Raw genomic sequence first — 13827 nt, 5'->3', positions numbered from 1 at the left:
TCCTATTCAAAGTATACCCCTTTCCCCGCCGAGTGAATGAGAACAAAGTTCTGCGTAGGTATCTCTGAGATGCCTGCGCAACGTTATCGCGACTCGCATTAACGCTTTGCCGCGAATGGGCGCTCGCAAGCTGAGTCAATAGACCTCGACTCGAGTAATTCCCTCCCACGAGTCAAAATTTCAGCATCGCAAGTAGCACGTGGTAGCACCGTGGGTGGGCCCCCTCGCGCTTACGTTTCAAAATCCTTCGTTGGACCAAGGTCTCGTCGCCATCGTGCGCGAACGCGTGTTTTTCCGTGATCGTGTCGTAACGATATTAACGATCGCGATTCGATCGACGATAATCGGGGACCAGCCGATTCTCGGACCGAGAATCGCCTCGATAAAAGTTAGAACAGAGGGATCGTGAATCGATCGTCACGTGGCCGAGCCTATCGAAAGAACTTGCGAAATAAAACACGTCGAGCACGTTCGAACAGCGACGATTTCAAGGAAGAGGAAGGAATTTGACACGGAATAGCGACGGGCAAATAAAACCGGACCTCCTCTACGAAGTTTCAGTGGAACAAGCGGCGAGGTGCGTCGCAGTAAACGTCTGACGTCGAGTCTCGAGCTATCTTAACGAAGAAAAAATTTCGAGTTACGCAAGTGTTCTCGTCACGGACCACCAATCGCGACGGCTAGTTGTCCCGCAAGCGCTGCCGGATTCGCGGTATCGAACAGATTACACGAAACTAATCGCGTTCGATGCGAGTAGGGGGCAGCTGCTCGAAAGTCGAATATGTCCGTGGGTGCATTCGGACCGGTCGAGACGATCGATTCGAGCCTGTTTCCGTTGATGGGCCGACCTTGAATTTATTCCGATCCTCCAGCGTTCGATCATCGCGCGCAAACAACCTTGCGTGCGACTGAAAAGATCAACGAGCCGTCAATAATCATCGTGGGTTGGATCATGGGTCGAGCGATCGCGTATCTCTGGTATTACAGACAGATTTATCCGACTCGGATCGTATCTGCGACGATTCTCAACGCTACCGAAAATATCTTACAAATGTCAATGAAAATATCGATAAACTATAGTGTGTCAAGGTTACGATTACGAGAATCATCTGGCTTTTGCTTTCGAACGAGCAAACAAGAATCGCTTACGAAACTATCTTCGAGAGGAAAGCGACGTTTCCGCAGCAGATGCGTGCCAACCGACCCTGAACGTTACGATAAATGGACCATTCTCTGTGAAATGAAAAATCGAACGTCGCTGTTCGCTTGTTCCCCACGGTTCGATCTTTCGCGAACAAAACCGGGGAAACTAGGCGAGATTTGTGAGCCTTCAAAAGCGGACGAACTTTACGCTCCATGAGAAAATTTTCAACCACGTTTCCTTTGTTACAGGCAAAATTTTGGATTTTCGCGTGCAAGTACCTATTTGCCAATTTCGGATCGAACGGTGCCCGGCCTTCACGCAGTAATTTATCGACGCGAAACGATGGACGTTTCTTCGTCAGGATGCTAATCGAACGGCGATCTAATCTGGAATCGCGGGTCAGAATTGGTCTCGTGCGCGTTGGTAAACAAGCACCAGAGTCAAGATCAAGATCCACCTGTTGCTATCAGCGGCAGTGGTTCTCAAACGGTTTTTAAGGCAAACTTTCGTCATAGCATCGTTTCTTCTTTCTTATCTGTATCGCGACGAAAACATTCCATTTCGATGGATCTACGCGCTAAATAACACGGTAATCCAGATAAGCGTAGAAAAGAATGGCGACGCATTTTTTATGTCGCGGTGTTGTTTGCATTTTTCTAACGTTACGTGTATCGGATTTTTCTGGACGATCGATCATGCCAGCGGGCTACTCGAGATCGTCGAAGAACCGATGCTCACGATCTTCGTAAGAGGAGAAAACCTATCTACGTGAGAAGTGGCACATCTCGCTGCTTGTTAGATAAGAAGACCGCGGGTGGTTCTCCGGTATCGCTCGTTGTAAGATACGAATTTTGACGTAGTACAAGCAGGATGTCGTTCCGCGTCGTTGTCACGCTGTGATATCACCGATATAGTTGCGGTGCACGAGCGATTCGAAAAAGTTACTTCTTTCCCCCCTTCGGAATCACGTGTTCGCTTCGTTCCACGTATCGTTCACCGTCCAACTTGCGTTACGTCGCAAGAAGCCGTATCGTACACATTGTACACATGGATGAAAGAAACTACGCTCGTGGAGAGATTAAGAAACGATCAAGAAGGCATTAGGGGGTTGGACGTAATAAGGAGACAAAGAGTGGTGGCGCGAGCGACATCCTGATGGCGACACGGCAGATGCCAGACGGAAGATAGACGTTAAAAGGAAGAAAAAAATTAAGGATTTCCCGAGGAGCGCGGGCTGCCATTGTCCGTCGATCTTAACTCGAGGATGATCAACGTCCGGTATATACCTGGTGTCTCCGCTTCCATCCGATCGTATCTTATAAATTTTCGGCACGTCGCTTTTCATTTTTTCCGCGACAATTCGATCGACGTGTACAGATATACAAGTCGACGAGTCGCGACGTCCATTCCACATCGACGACGAAACCGTATACGGCGTGTATCGCGCGCGATGTTGGCAGAGTAGCGTTACCAATCTGTCTAAGATCTCGGATATCTGGAGACGCGAAGTTCGACGAATAAATTTATCATCGACGACCACGAACAGCCGTGCATAAAACGTATAGCAGACGGTACACCATCGATGGATCGTATCGCGTGAAACGCGCGAGAACGAAAATTTCTAAGAGGCGTTTTCGACGATTCGACATCGCGAATCGTTGCGTGGAACCGTGATACCGGCCGCCGGCCTTAGATACCCCCAGCGGCCCTACGCAAGGATATTAACGAATATGGTACCAACAGCTTTCTCTCGTCCCTTGCATCGGATGGATCGCCACCCCTCGTCTCGCATGACACCCCACGGACCGAACTGCCGGCGTCGGCGCGCTTTGATCTCGAAGAACGCGGCGAACAGGTAGAAGAGACGGAGAAAAGGAAGGGAAAGGATGAAAAGGTTGAAGGAGAAAGACGGACAGCCAAAGACGGAGATTCCAGCGGGACCAATGAGATCCAGACCCGGCTCTAAACTCGAGAAAATATGTTCGGAGTTTTTAGATTGAGATCCGCCGGAGATAGCCCTTTCCCTTGATCCTTCCACCTCTCCTTCCTTCTCTTTCTCTCTTCTTTTTTCTCTCTACTCTCTGCGTACCCCTCCTTGTCGCGCAGCTTACGCGTCCATGGAACGCCGAAAGAGGTTTCTCCACCCTCTGCCCCCGCCGTCAGCCTCTCCGATCTTTCATTTAGATTTGATTTCGGTATTCCACCGGCGAAACGTCTTCCACAGGCCCAGAGGGAATTTCCGAGATCCCCGACTCGCCAACGAGAGAATCGTTTTCGGTAGCTGGTCTTGTCTTTTATTTACTAATGGACACGGGCACCGGATCGGTATCCAAGGCCTCGCACACGAATTATAGCTTTCCTCGAGCAACAAGGGGATTACGGAGGAAACACGATTCATCGGCTAGTTTAAAGATCCGTGGTCGTCTGTTGGGAGCTGGGTCGAAGGTAGAGGAGAAGGACGCGGCGGTTCACGGACCTCCAAGCAAGAATTTACACGGCACCCGTGTGTTTGCGGCGTTTTAACTCGCACCAAAGCAACGAAACGCATATATAGAACGCGTGGCACTTTGCGTGTGGCTGCCGCTACAGAAATACCCTGTGAACGGAGAGGGTGCAGGGTATCGGAGCTCGCGAGGACGGTAGAGGGTCGCAGTCGGTGGCGCAGCGGGGGTTGAAATTCCCGTGGTTCGATCGGGGTACCGCGTCGTCTAACGTAGACGTCCTCGGCGCACATTTTTATTCGATCGCGCTGTTGGGGGCCGGAACGATCGTGGTTCTGCTCTTTTTTTCTCTCGCTGCCTCGCCGGCAACCGATACCGACGCGAGCCTCGAGTGCCGTGAGAGAAGCACGGCCGTCGAGGGAAGACCGTCGTGGCCTCTCGTCTTTCGCGACGGCCAACGCCGATGTATTCCGTGAAACCCCCGCGGTTACTCTACCTTCGACGACTCTCCACGCTACTTCGATCCCCGTTCGATCGATCTCATTCCCGGCAAATTTCGCCTACGAGTGCTTCCTAGCCGAACCGTTTCCGTTTCTTTCCCACAACTCTCAGCGAAGTGACCAACGTCGGGCTGTCGGCTCACGACCGTCGACGATCAGCTTTGTCTCACGGAACCGAGTTTGGACTAATTCGAGTGCAACCACCGGATCCGTCTACTTATTAAGCAAACTCGAGGAACCCTAGCCGCCTCGTCGAACGATTTCGTCTGAATGCCGAGCACGGACCCTCCATCGGTCTAACAGGTCGGATTATTCCCTAGCTTTTCTCGAACGCGAGAAGAAGGAAGGCGTTGCCGGGCGTCTCAGCCAGGTAGCCGAACCAATTAGAATAATTGTCGTCTCTCGAGCGATCGTTCGGTCGAACCCGTCTCGAGGATCGCGTCACTCGCACGGAATCCACGGAACCACGGCCGGGAGAGTCGAACCGCGGTGACCTTGCGGGGTAACACGAGATGGGCGACGAGGACGCCGCCGGGGATGAACGACGTATCCTTTGGTGATTTATCACGTTTCAGGATGGAATATTAATATCGGTATGGCGTGCGCCTCCGGTCCTTTTCCAGGCGTCACGAGCGTCCTCGATCGCGCACACCGAGTCGCGTCCAACCACCGTGCACCGTGTACGTGTGCACACGTCTCTGGATCACGATGCACGCACACACCTTCTCCGTAGGTATTACGAACGGGACAGAGGATAGCTACCGGTCACAGCAGGAGAGCACGCCGGGGGTCCTCTACCTCTCTGCCGACTCGAACCTTGCTACCGAGAAAGAAGCGAACTTTCGTTTCTTCTCTCTTTTCCTCTCTTCCCTTCCCTCCCCTCCCCTTCCCCTTCATTGCCCTCCCATTCCCAGCCCTTCGCTCCTCCGCGGCTGTCTCTTCTTCTTATTCTTCTTTCTCCTCTTCGTGGTCCCGCTTCGCGTTCCTCCCGTTCCCTTCCCGGCGATGGCGCTACCGTCTGCTGATTCGTCGAGCCTGTGCGGTCACGTGACCGCTTTATAAGGAACACGGCGCCGTCGATCGCGACACTCGCCCGCTGCGCTTCCTTTCGCAAGTTGCTTCTTCTCCTAGCTTTCCTACGTTTCGCGTTGCGCACGCTTTGTTTGCCGTCGATTTTGCAACACCTGTCTTTAGAAGCTCGTTAACATCGATGACCAGGCTAAGATCGCGGGTTCTTATCCGCGTTATCAACGTTTCCGTTGGCGTTGCGTCGACGCTTTCCAGTTCACAGCCGACGACGAGGAGTCGTACAAGCAACAACAACGACGCGATCGCATCTATCTTATCGCCCTCTTTAAACGCAGCAACGAACGGCTATGTATCGCGCCGCTACGGGGACGATCGCGAGATAACGCTTTATTTTTCTATAAGGATGTTTGTAAGTCGGCTCGAGATGATGGAGCACGCGATAACAGGCCGAGCGGGAGCCGACTGAACCTCGATCGAATTCCAGTCTAGACGCGAACGTAAATAAATCGACGTCGAGTTCGATCGGACGCGTTGAACTTTACTCGAAGAAGCCAATACGACGGTAACGTTCGGCCCGAAAGCTTCTCGCTTTACGCGTTCGTCTCGGCCATCGACTCGACGCGCTCTCCTTTTCGAGCTTCTCGAAAATCTCGTCGACCTTTCCAGATCTCGGGTGATTAGAAGACCGCGAGAAATCGCGAGCCGCGAACAACGCTCTCGACCGTTAGACTTTCTCACGCGCGATACACCGATTCTGCGTTAAATATCGCGCGTGAACCGAATCGCGTTGTCGATCCCCTGCTCTCGACCGTTATTCCGAACCGTGTTTCTCTGGCCGTACGAACACCGACGAAAGACTCGTGGAAAACGTGGCTGTGTTTCACGCGACGAATACGAAGAGCGATGGGCGCGCGACGCGCGATCTCGTTCGATAGGCCCAATTACGAAGAGGCGAGGAAGATGGATGCGTGGAAGTTACGGGAACGACGCGAACAGCGGCTCGGTTACGAAGTTGCTAGTCCGAGGGCATCGAATCCAAGAACCGACAAGACGAGCGAAGATCGTTTAGATCACGTGAAGAGAGAGAGCGCGCGCGGGATAGGTGGTTCCACTCGCCGAGGCAGGAAGAAGATCGAGAAGAAGCCCCCGCGGCGGGAGGTTTTAATCTTCAATTCCGAAAATCAACGTAATGTATTCCTCCCCGAGGGGCTCGGCCTGTTCCCGACTTAGAACAGGAGGGGGAAGTACGAGGGAGACGAGCGCAACCTGTAATTTCAACGCGAGCGGACTAAGTCGTCGGTAATATGGGAACCCAGAGCTGGTATAACGGCTCATTTCCATAATTCGTTCTTTAAGCATCATTTTTAATAGGCCCCTGGCGCCGAGCGAACAGGGCTTTAGCTTCTCTGTCTTTTTCTCTGTCCGTTTCTATCCGTTGTTCGTTCCTCCGAGTCAACAACGACGGCTTAAGGTCCAGAGACGAGTCACCGGCAGACCCCCGTCGAGACTACACAGTGTCGCTTAAACTTCCGTTGCCCTTTATCCGTGACCCCGATGACATCTTCATCGCGTGTTTCATTCGCTACGATAGCGACCCTACCCCCGCCGCACCTCACTAGGAAGTTGTAAAGCTCCTCCAGCGTCGTAACGATGCGATCGGTTAACGGTTTGCCGCTGCCTCGACTACGATACGTTGTTTTCTTCTTCGCCGTTTAGCCTTTCGGCGTTTAAATGTTTAAAGTTACGCCGGTGCAGAGTTACTCGATGAAAAGATAGAAATTGTCGAGAATCGTTCAAGCAGAAACGCGTACGGCTATTTCGGAGTATTTTCTTCGTCGTGAACGTCGCGAACGTCGTCGAACGATCCAGGGGAGACCGTGAGTTTTACCTTGTCCGAGAACCTGACGGGACCCCTTGGATGGTTCACGAGGTCAAAAATAAACAGGCAAAGTTTTACTTTCCTCAAACACGTTTCGTGGGCCCCTCCCCGTGGGCCGTGCCGGTTCCGAACATCCAAACGTCCTTCGCACGTTTCTCGATTTCTGGAAGGAATGCAAGTACGCGCGCACCGGATAGGAAGGAAAATATTTGCCAACTTTCCCCTGTTTACTCGGCTTTCTGTCGTACAGAAATTCCTCTTCGGTCGTTTCACCAATTTTTCCGTCAACAAGCATCCGAGATCGATGGAGATCAGCGGCGAAGAAAAATCCGAGTGCCGAGCAGGGAGAATTTATCGGTTCTCGAATACGGTCGATCGGACGTTTCTGAGAATCCCTCGGACCTTCGATCTCCAGCATACGCGACGAGGCAGCCAGAGTTCGCGCATCTCCCGAAGGGTCTTTAATCTCGCTGTTCAACCCGCCCCCGAGACCTGACAATTAATCACGAATTTCACACCACGATCGGAGCGTAGAGAAGAAAGGAAGGCAGAGGAAAGGTGGGAGGATTCTTCGAGGCTTCTTTGCCGCGTCTCGACCGGACCTACGCGGTCCCGTGCAATGAATAGAACACACACCGCACCGAGGAGGGGAGCTCGAGCGTGCAACGGAACCGTGGAAGTTTGGTGTCGGTGAGACGAATCGCTAAACTGGGCTGCATTGACAAATGATTCGAACGGTTTGTAGCTACGAAACCGGAGGACCTCCCACATCGAGCCTGCACACGCCTCGTCCCTCGAGCTTTCGTGGTTCCTCGTCGTGCCTCCCTTTCCCTCTTTCTCCTCTTTTCTTTCCGCTGCTCAAGGTTGCGGACACGTTCCCGAATGACACGGTCCTCCCGGATTAAAAATAGCATCACGACGACCAACTTGGACTCCGCGTTTTCGCTATTTCCTCCGCGTCCCAATGGCGGATCGTCGCAATCTCGGTTCACCGAACGTAAACGAGCTTCCACAGATTCGCGAGGCTGTAGAGGTGCGTGAGTGAATCCGGCCGAAAGTTCGTAAATTTTGCAAGGTTGGACGATAATACGTGGCTCGTGGTCGTCGTAACCGTTCCTTAGAAATCCGCTCGAACCCATCGGCTCTTGCGAGAATCCCCTAGCTAATTGGTTCTTCCTAAGCGAAGCTCTTCGATTCGCTAAGATGGTAGGATAAAAAGATCAAACGTTCCGATTAGAAAAGCGATTATTCAACTACCCAACGAGTAGAAAAGAGTAGCATGGAAAGAAACGATATGTCACTTCGCTACGACAATCGCACGTTCGTTCGTCGAGGAGAGTCGCGACCTAGTCGAGATGTAAATGTTTCTCTATATCGTAACAAATTGGCCGGTTTAGGGACTTCTTGGGGTCGATATACAACGTGTACGGGATCAGGGAGCAGAGAGTGGCACCGAACGCGCTAAGACGAAAAGAGAAAAGGATCGAACGCGGACGTTGCGAAGCTCTATAGGGGGTCGGTGTAGCGAGGGACGAACAGAACTCATCTTACAAGCTATCCCGGTTGTTGTAAGTACGCGCATAGAGAGATGGCCGAACTGCTCGATGCTTATGGTGGTTCACGTGGGACGAGACGGCAGCGCGACGCAAGACACCGTAGCATACCACACACAACGCGACACCTCGGCTCCGAGTTGACCGAGGACTCCACGAGGACCACACACGAAGGATCGCCCTTTCCCCCTCCCGCTTTTTCTTTCTCCGTCCACACCACCATGGCCTTCCTCCTTCCATCTTCCACGCGAAACCAAAGAAAAAAAGCCGGCAGCCCGAACGGGAGAAGGACGCGCGAGCGAGCGAGCGAACGAGCGAGCGAGAGACCGACCGTCTGAAAACCGAGAGGAGTCACTTAACCACCTTGCTATTAAACGCGCCCGGGAAGTAGCCATAAAGGCGCGATACGCTCGCGAACCGGCTCGTTACGAAATCGCACTCGTGACATTGACCAGTGGCCGGAAGCGCGATTTTTTGCCGGATCGAGCGCGCACGCTGTTCGCAGAAACGTGCAATCAATTTCCCCTCGCGAGGCAATTTGATTCGTGAGACGCGCAACGATCGTTTAAACGGCCAAATCGAAAAAGAGACGGAGGATTCGCCGATTCCGTTGATTCTCTTAGCAGATGGTACGCGTAACGCTCGAGTCTCGGGCCTTTTGCACGCACGTATCTCGGCACTCGACGTCTCGAGACCCCTGGGAGCCAAGTTCTGGCTTGAAATTCTTCCTGGTAGGAAAGTGATTCCTTTGGAATCCTAATATCACGATGTTGGCAAAACAGAATCGATGGGTGGTAGAGTCCTAGCGCGACGCGAATACACGAAGATCGAGGGGACAAGAAGCAACGAAGAAGAGACTCTACTCTCGAGAAAGATTTATGCGGGTTGAAAAGGTCGTCGGCTAACGGTGGCTTTCTCGGCAGGGGGTTTCCCGCATTGTTGCTAATTGCGCGTCTTAGCGGTGAAAACACCGTCTTGGTGGTCCATTATACGACGAGGCTATAGAGAGGTTCGACGAGCGTCAACGACGAAGCGAACCGTTCGCTGTCACCTACGAACCAGCCGTCATCCTCGAAGTTCAGCCCGTAAACACCTCACAAAGGACCTTCCTTTCTATGACCTGCGTGCAATTCGCTTTTACCAGCCGAGGAAAAGAGGAAAGGTCCGACGAGCTACGAAAACAAGTCATTGAACGATTTATGGCGTGTTTCCGTACTTTTATAAACTGGAGAATGCGTTTACAACGAAGGTAATAGTACATCTCGAGAACTAGATATATCGTGCGTTCATTGTCGAAACATTTTCTAGGTAAAGTAGTTTTAAACTAAACGAGTACGCGAGGGTCGTGAAGAGATCTTTGGACGTAAAGTCGAACAATCGTACGATCTTCTCAGCGTAAGCTAACATGTTGGTAAATACAGGAAAAGGAAAGGACCGTTGGAAACGATTCATTGTTCGATTTGCTGGTGTGCGTTTCACATTGGACCACGACCTCCGTTCACGAAGGCCAGCGCCGAGAGACCGAGGTTACATTTAAGCGCAATCGATGCAGACGGCTGGCAAAAAAGTCGCTGGAACGCAGGATGCGTCGAGCGCAATCAGAGTTCCGAATCGGAGCGCGGTGGGGCTACACCGATTCCGATGCCGAGTTTTACTAACGCGTTCCGATTCGAAACGAGCGAATGGAAGTGACCGACAAAAAGAAACTATCGGAACACGAACAATGCGGAGAACGGAGGAAGGTGTGCGTTGACGTTGCGCGGATGGAGGCCATCGACATCGATGATCGACCTCTGAAAGCTTTCCACGTACGTATTGCCATCCTCGTTTTATCGGTCGCCGAAAAGTACCAAATTCTCCAGGGACGATATCGAGACGGAACGCGAAACGGATACTCTCTGTAAAGTTGAAACGTTGAAACGAAGAAAGACGAGGTACGCTTAGATAATGCCATTATTAAAACGAGGATACACCGCGACAAAGATTCGCGACGAGGGTCCCTTGACAAAAGGAACCGTTAAAGCATCGTCACTCCGCTCACGGACTCACCGGTTAGTCAGAAGTTGGCGGATTCCCACGTGGGACGCGCGTCGAAGGATGCGGGCCGAAAATATGCAAATTTATATTCGTATCCCGGGACACGATTCCTCATCCTGCCTGACTGGGCTGCCTGGTTTACTCACTTGCACGAACCTCGACGACCAACCTTCTTTTTCTCGCTGGCTGTCTCCCCTTCTTCCTCTCTTTCCTCCTCCAGTCATTACCATACGTGACCATAAATGAAACCTGTCTCTTCTATTCCCCCGTAACAATGGAACAATCACGACGAAGCACAAAAGGGGACTCCTATGCGTGTCTACGTGGACATACATATGCATCTTCTCGGGGGCCAACTTTCCTTCGATTCCCTTCCACGTGCCCCGTTATCCTTCTTCGTTCGACCGCGCGAGAGAAGCGAAACTTGGCTGCCAACGGTCCTGCGACAGGATACCGGTTCGTCCTGTATCCCGGACCGGGACGATTCGTCCTGCGACCGGGACACGTGAAGTGTCCTTTTGTCTAGCGAAGATTAGGCCCGTGAATCTGACTCCGAAAAGAACGGATCTAACGGTCGCGGGACTAACTTCCTACATGATCGCTTCCTTCTATATAATTTTTTATTTCGTCTTCTGTACGTTAACGGTCAAGGGATCGCGGAACCGGGGACCAGACCAAGGACCAGTCGGAGGCTGAAAAAATACGTTAGCTTCTTCCTGCTATGTAGTTTCCAGGGACTTTTGTCTAACGGACAGGATGAAATAGCGTGGTTGGGAGTGGGTCGATTTAATATGCGAGAAACGTATATTTCGCGCAAGAGATATTAACCAGGTAATAGATCGAGGTATTAATCGACGACGCAATCGACGATCGCGTAAGCAATAGCACCTACAGTCGTACGTATCTTGTAGCAAAACATCTGGAGTCTCTGAGGATCGTTCGTGCATCGGTACATTTCATTTCTGTGTAACGTTTATAATATAACATTGCCATTTCGAAGTCCAGATACGATCTTTTTAAACGTAACAAGGAGGAAATAATTCTGACTCGACGTCGTACAATCCCGAACTATGTCTCGAGCTTCTTATCTTCCGCCGTGTGTATCCCAAATTACTGTTTCGTCTCTCGAAACACGTAAACATTAACGCCTGATCGATAACGCACCTCGCCGTATCTTTCCCACCGGCAATACTCAGACAACCAACACGAGTCCTTTCCTAATTTCGCATGTAGATTGCTTCTACGACATTCAAAGAGAGAAAGTGTGTGTGAGAGAGAGAGAGAGTTCCCTTTAAAATTTATCCCATCGCTAAGATAGGAATGATATTTGTGAACCTACCTACGCATCTACCTACGACCTAAACCATTCGAACGTGTTCTCAGGACGAATCGGTCGTTTACCAGCATGCAGGTGTCGAAGCCTCGAAATTGTTAGCGGGCTTCCGGTGCCAGCGGCAAAAGTACGTTACAGCCGGAACATCGATCCCCGCCTCCCAGTTCTTCTCGAACTCGATTCGAAAGATCCGAATGCAGTCTAGACTCCCACACATACCAACGAGCCTGACCGATTTTTACGCAATCCCATTGAACATGACCTGCGGGTCATATTGTTGCATCGATGCACCGAATCGAGAGCTCGGGACCTTTCTCCTCCTACCTGATCCGAGGATAATCCCATCCTGGGAGCATGGGGACATTGTCCTAGGGGACCTAGTCCCCCCCATGGACTCAAAAATACCCTTACTATAGGGGTTTTACGATGAGCAGTCCCCCATCTTCTTTCCTCGGATGCATCGTTGGCCGATTTTTCTCTTTTATTCGTCCTCCGTAGAGCGTCATTGTCACGCTGCGGCGAATCTCGCCGCGGTGACGTTCGTCACCCCCTATTTTTCTCGCGACAACGGGCCAAGAGGGAAGAGAGAATTGAATTTTCGATATATGGGGTACGTACAGCCGTCGCACGAATAGCGCAGGACAGGCGGCTGTTTGGAATTAGAAACGATGGTTGTATATACACAAAACCAGGTAACGAATTTTCGAGCAACCTGGGAAAACAGTCAGGTCTAGAAAGGTTCAGACTGGTGCTTTCTATACAGCTGATTAAAATACACGCACGAGATTCCGGATCAGTGGCGTGGGCGCGTAGATCTTTGGTCCGCGTGGGTCTTTCCATGTTTGGTCTCGGCCGTTCCTTTCCCGCTCGTGATATCTCGAGGATCGAAGAAAGGGAAGCGGGGTAAAGGATAGAGCCGTGCTCGTTGTCAATCTTCATTAATTAAAGCGAGGTCAAAATCGGGCCCAGGTCTGGTTCCCGTAGAGTTTAAAATCTAATCTATGATCTTACCCGGTTCTCTACCATTGGTTTCATTCCGTTTTGTTCCCTTTTTTTCCACGTCTATCCGACGATCGAACGTATCACGGAGCAGCGATAACCGAGAAATATCTAGTTGTTGCGTCGTTGAGATACACGATGATTCTCGATCTAATTGAAAAACTGCGGAGTTAACACCGTACCGATACGTGCGATTCGTTGTTAGAAATTAATATCGTCCCAGTGCAAGGACCGCACCGATCAGAGATTCGAGCCTTCAGCCAATTCGATCAAGGGGAACTAAGATAAAGTGGAACACCGAAGGCTGGTATTCCATCTTATCGCTATTTATCCATTTGCTATTTCTTCGCACACGTTGAAGACTTTACTCGTGTTTAGGTAAACGGTGCATCTGTATGCGTATAAAATAGAAGCGAGATCGTGCGTTGTACAATGTGCTTTTTTGAGTTAACTGTCAAGAGAATCATCCCGTAAAAGCGATTGCACCGATTCACCGACAAAACGAAATTCATGGAATCGTTTGTCGAAGGATTTGGCAGTCGTCGAGCGAGCGACACCTTCGCCGCAGTATTTATTTGCCGGCGGTAAATCAAGTTCCGAGAATTTGCTCGTCTTTCCGACGAGCCATCGGTGGAAGGCGAGCAGGTATTATAATTTGCACGTCTTCGGTCGAATTTTGCGAGTTCCGTAAACATTTTACAGGCGACTCGTTCTTCGCATCTCTCTCTCCCGTCCGCAGAAATTTGGGAAACTGGTTTGAAAGGTCCTTCGAAGCTGTCGTTTCGTAGAACCTCCGGGAGATCGATAGCTTCTCTCGAAAATTCAATCGCGATAAATCTTCGGATCATTTTCGAAACGTCGAACGACAAGGGAGAAGAGAATCGAAAACGACAGCCACGAAATCCTCGGCCA

This window comes from Bombus bifarius, unplaced genomic scaffold, assembly GCF_011952205.1.
Source record: "Bombus bifarius isolate JDL3187 unplaced genomic scaffold, Bbif_JDL3187 scf7180000007996, whole genome shotgun sequence".
NCBI lineage: Eukaryota > Metazoa > Arthropoda > Insecta > Hymenoptera > Apidae > Bombus > Bombus bifarius.
Note: the sequence above shows the minus strand (reverse complement) of the source record.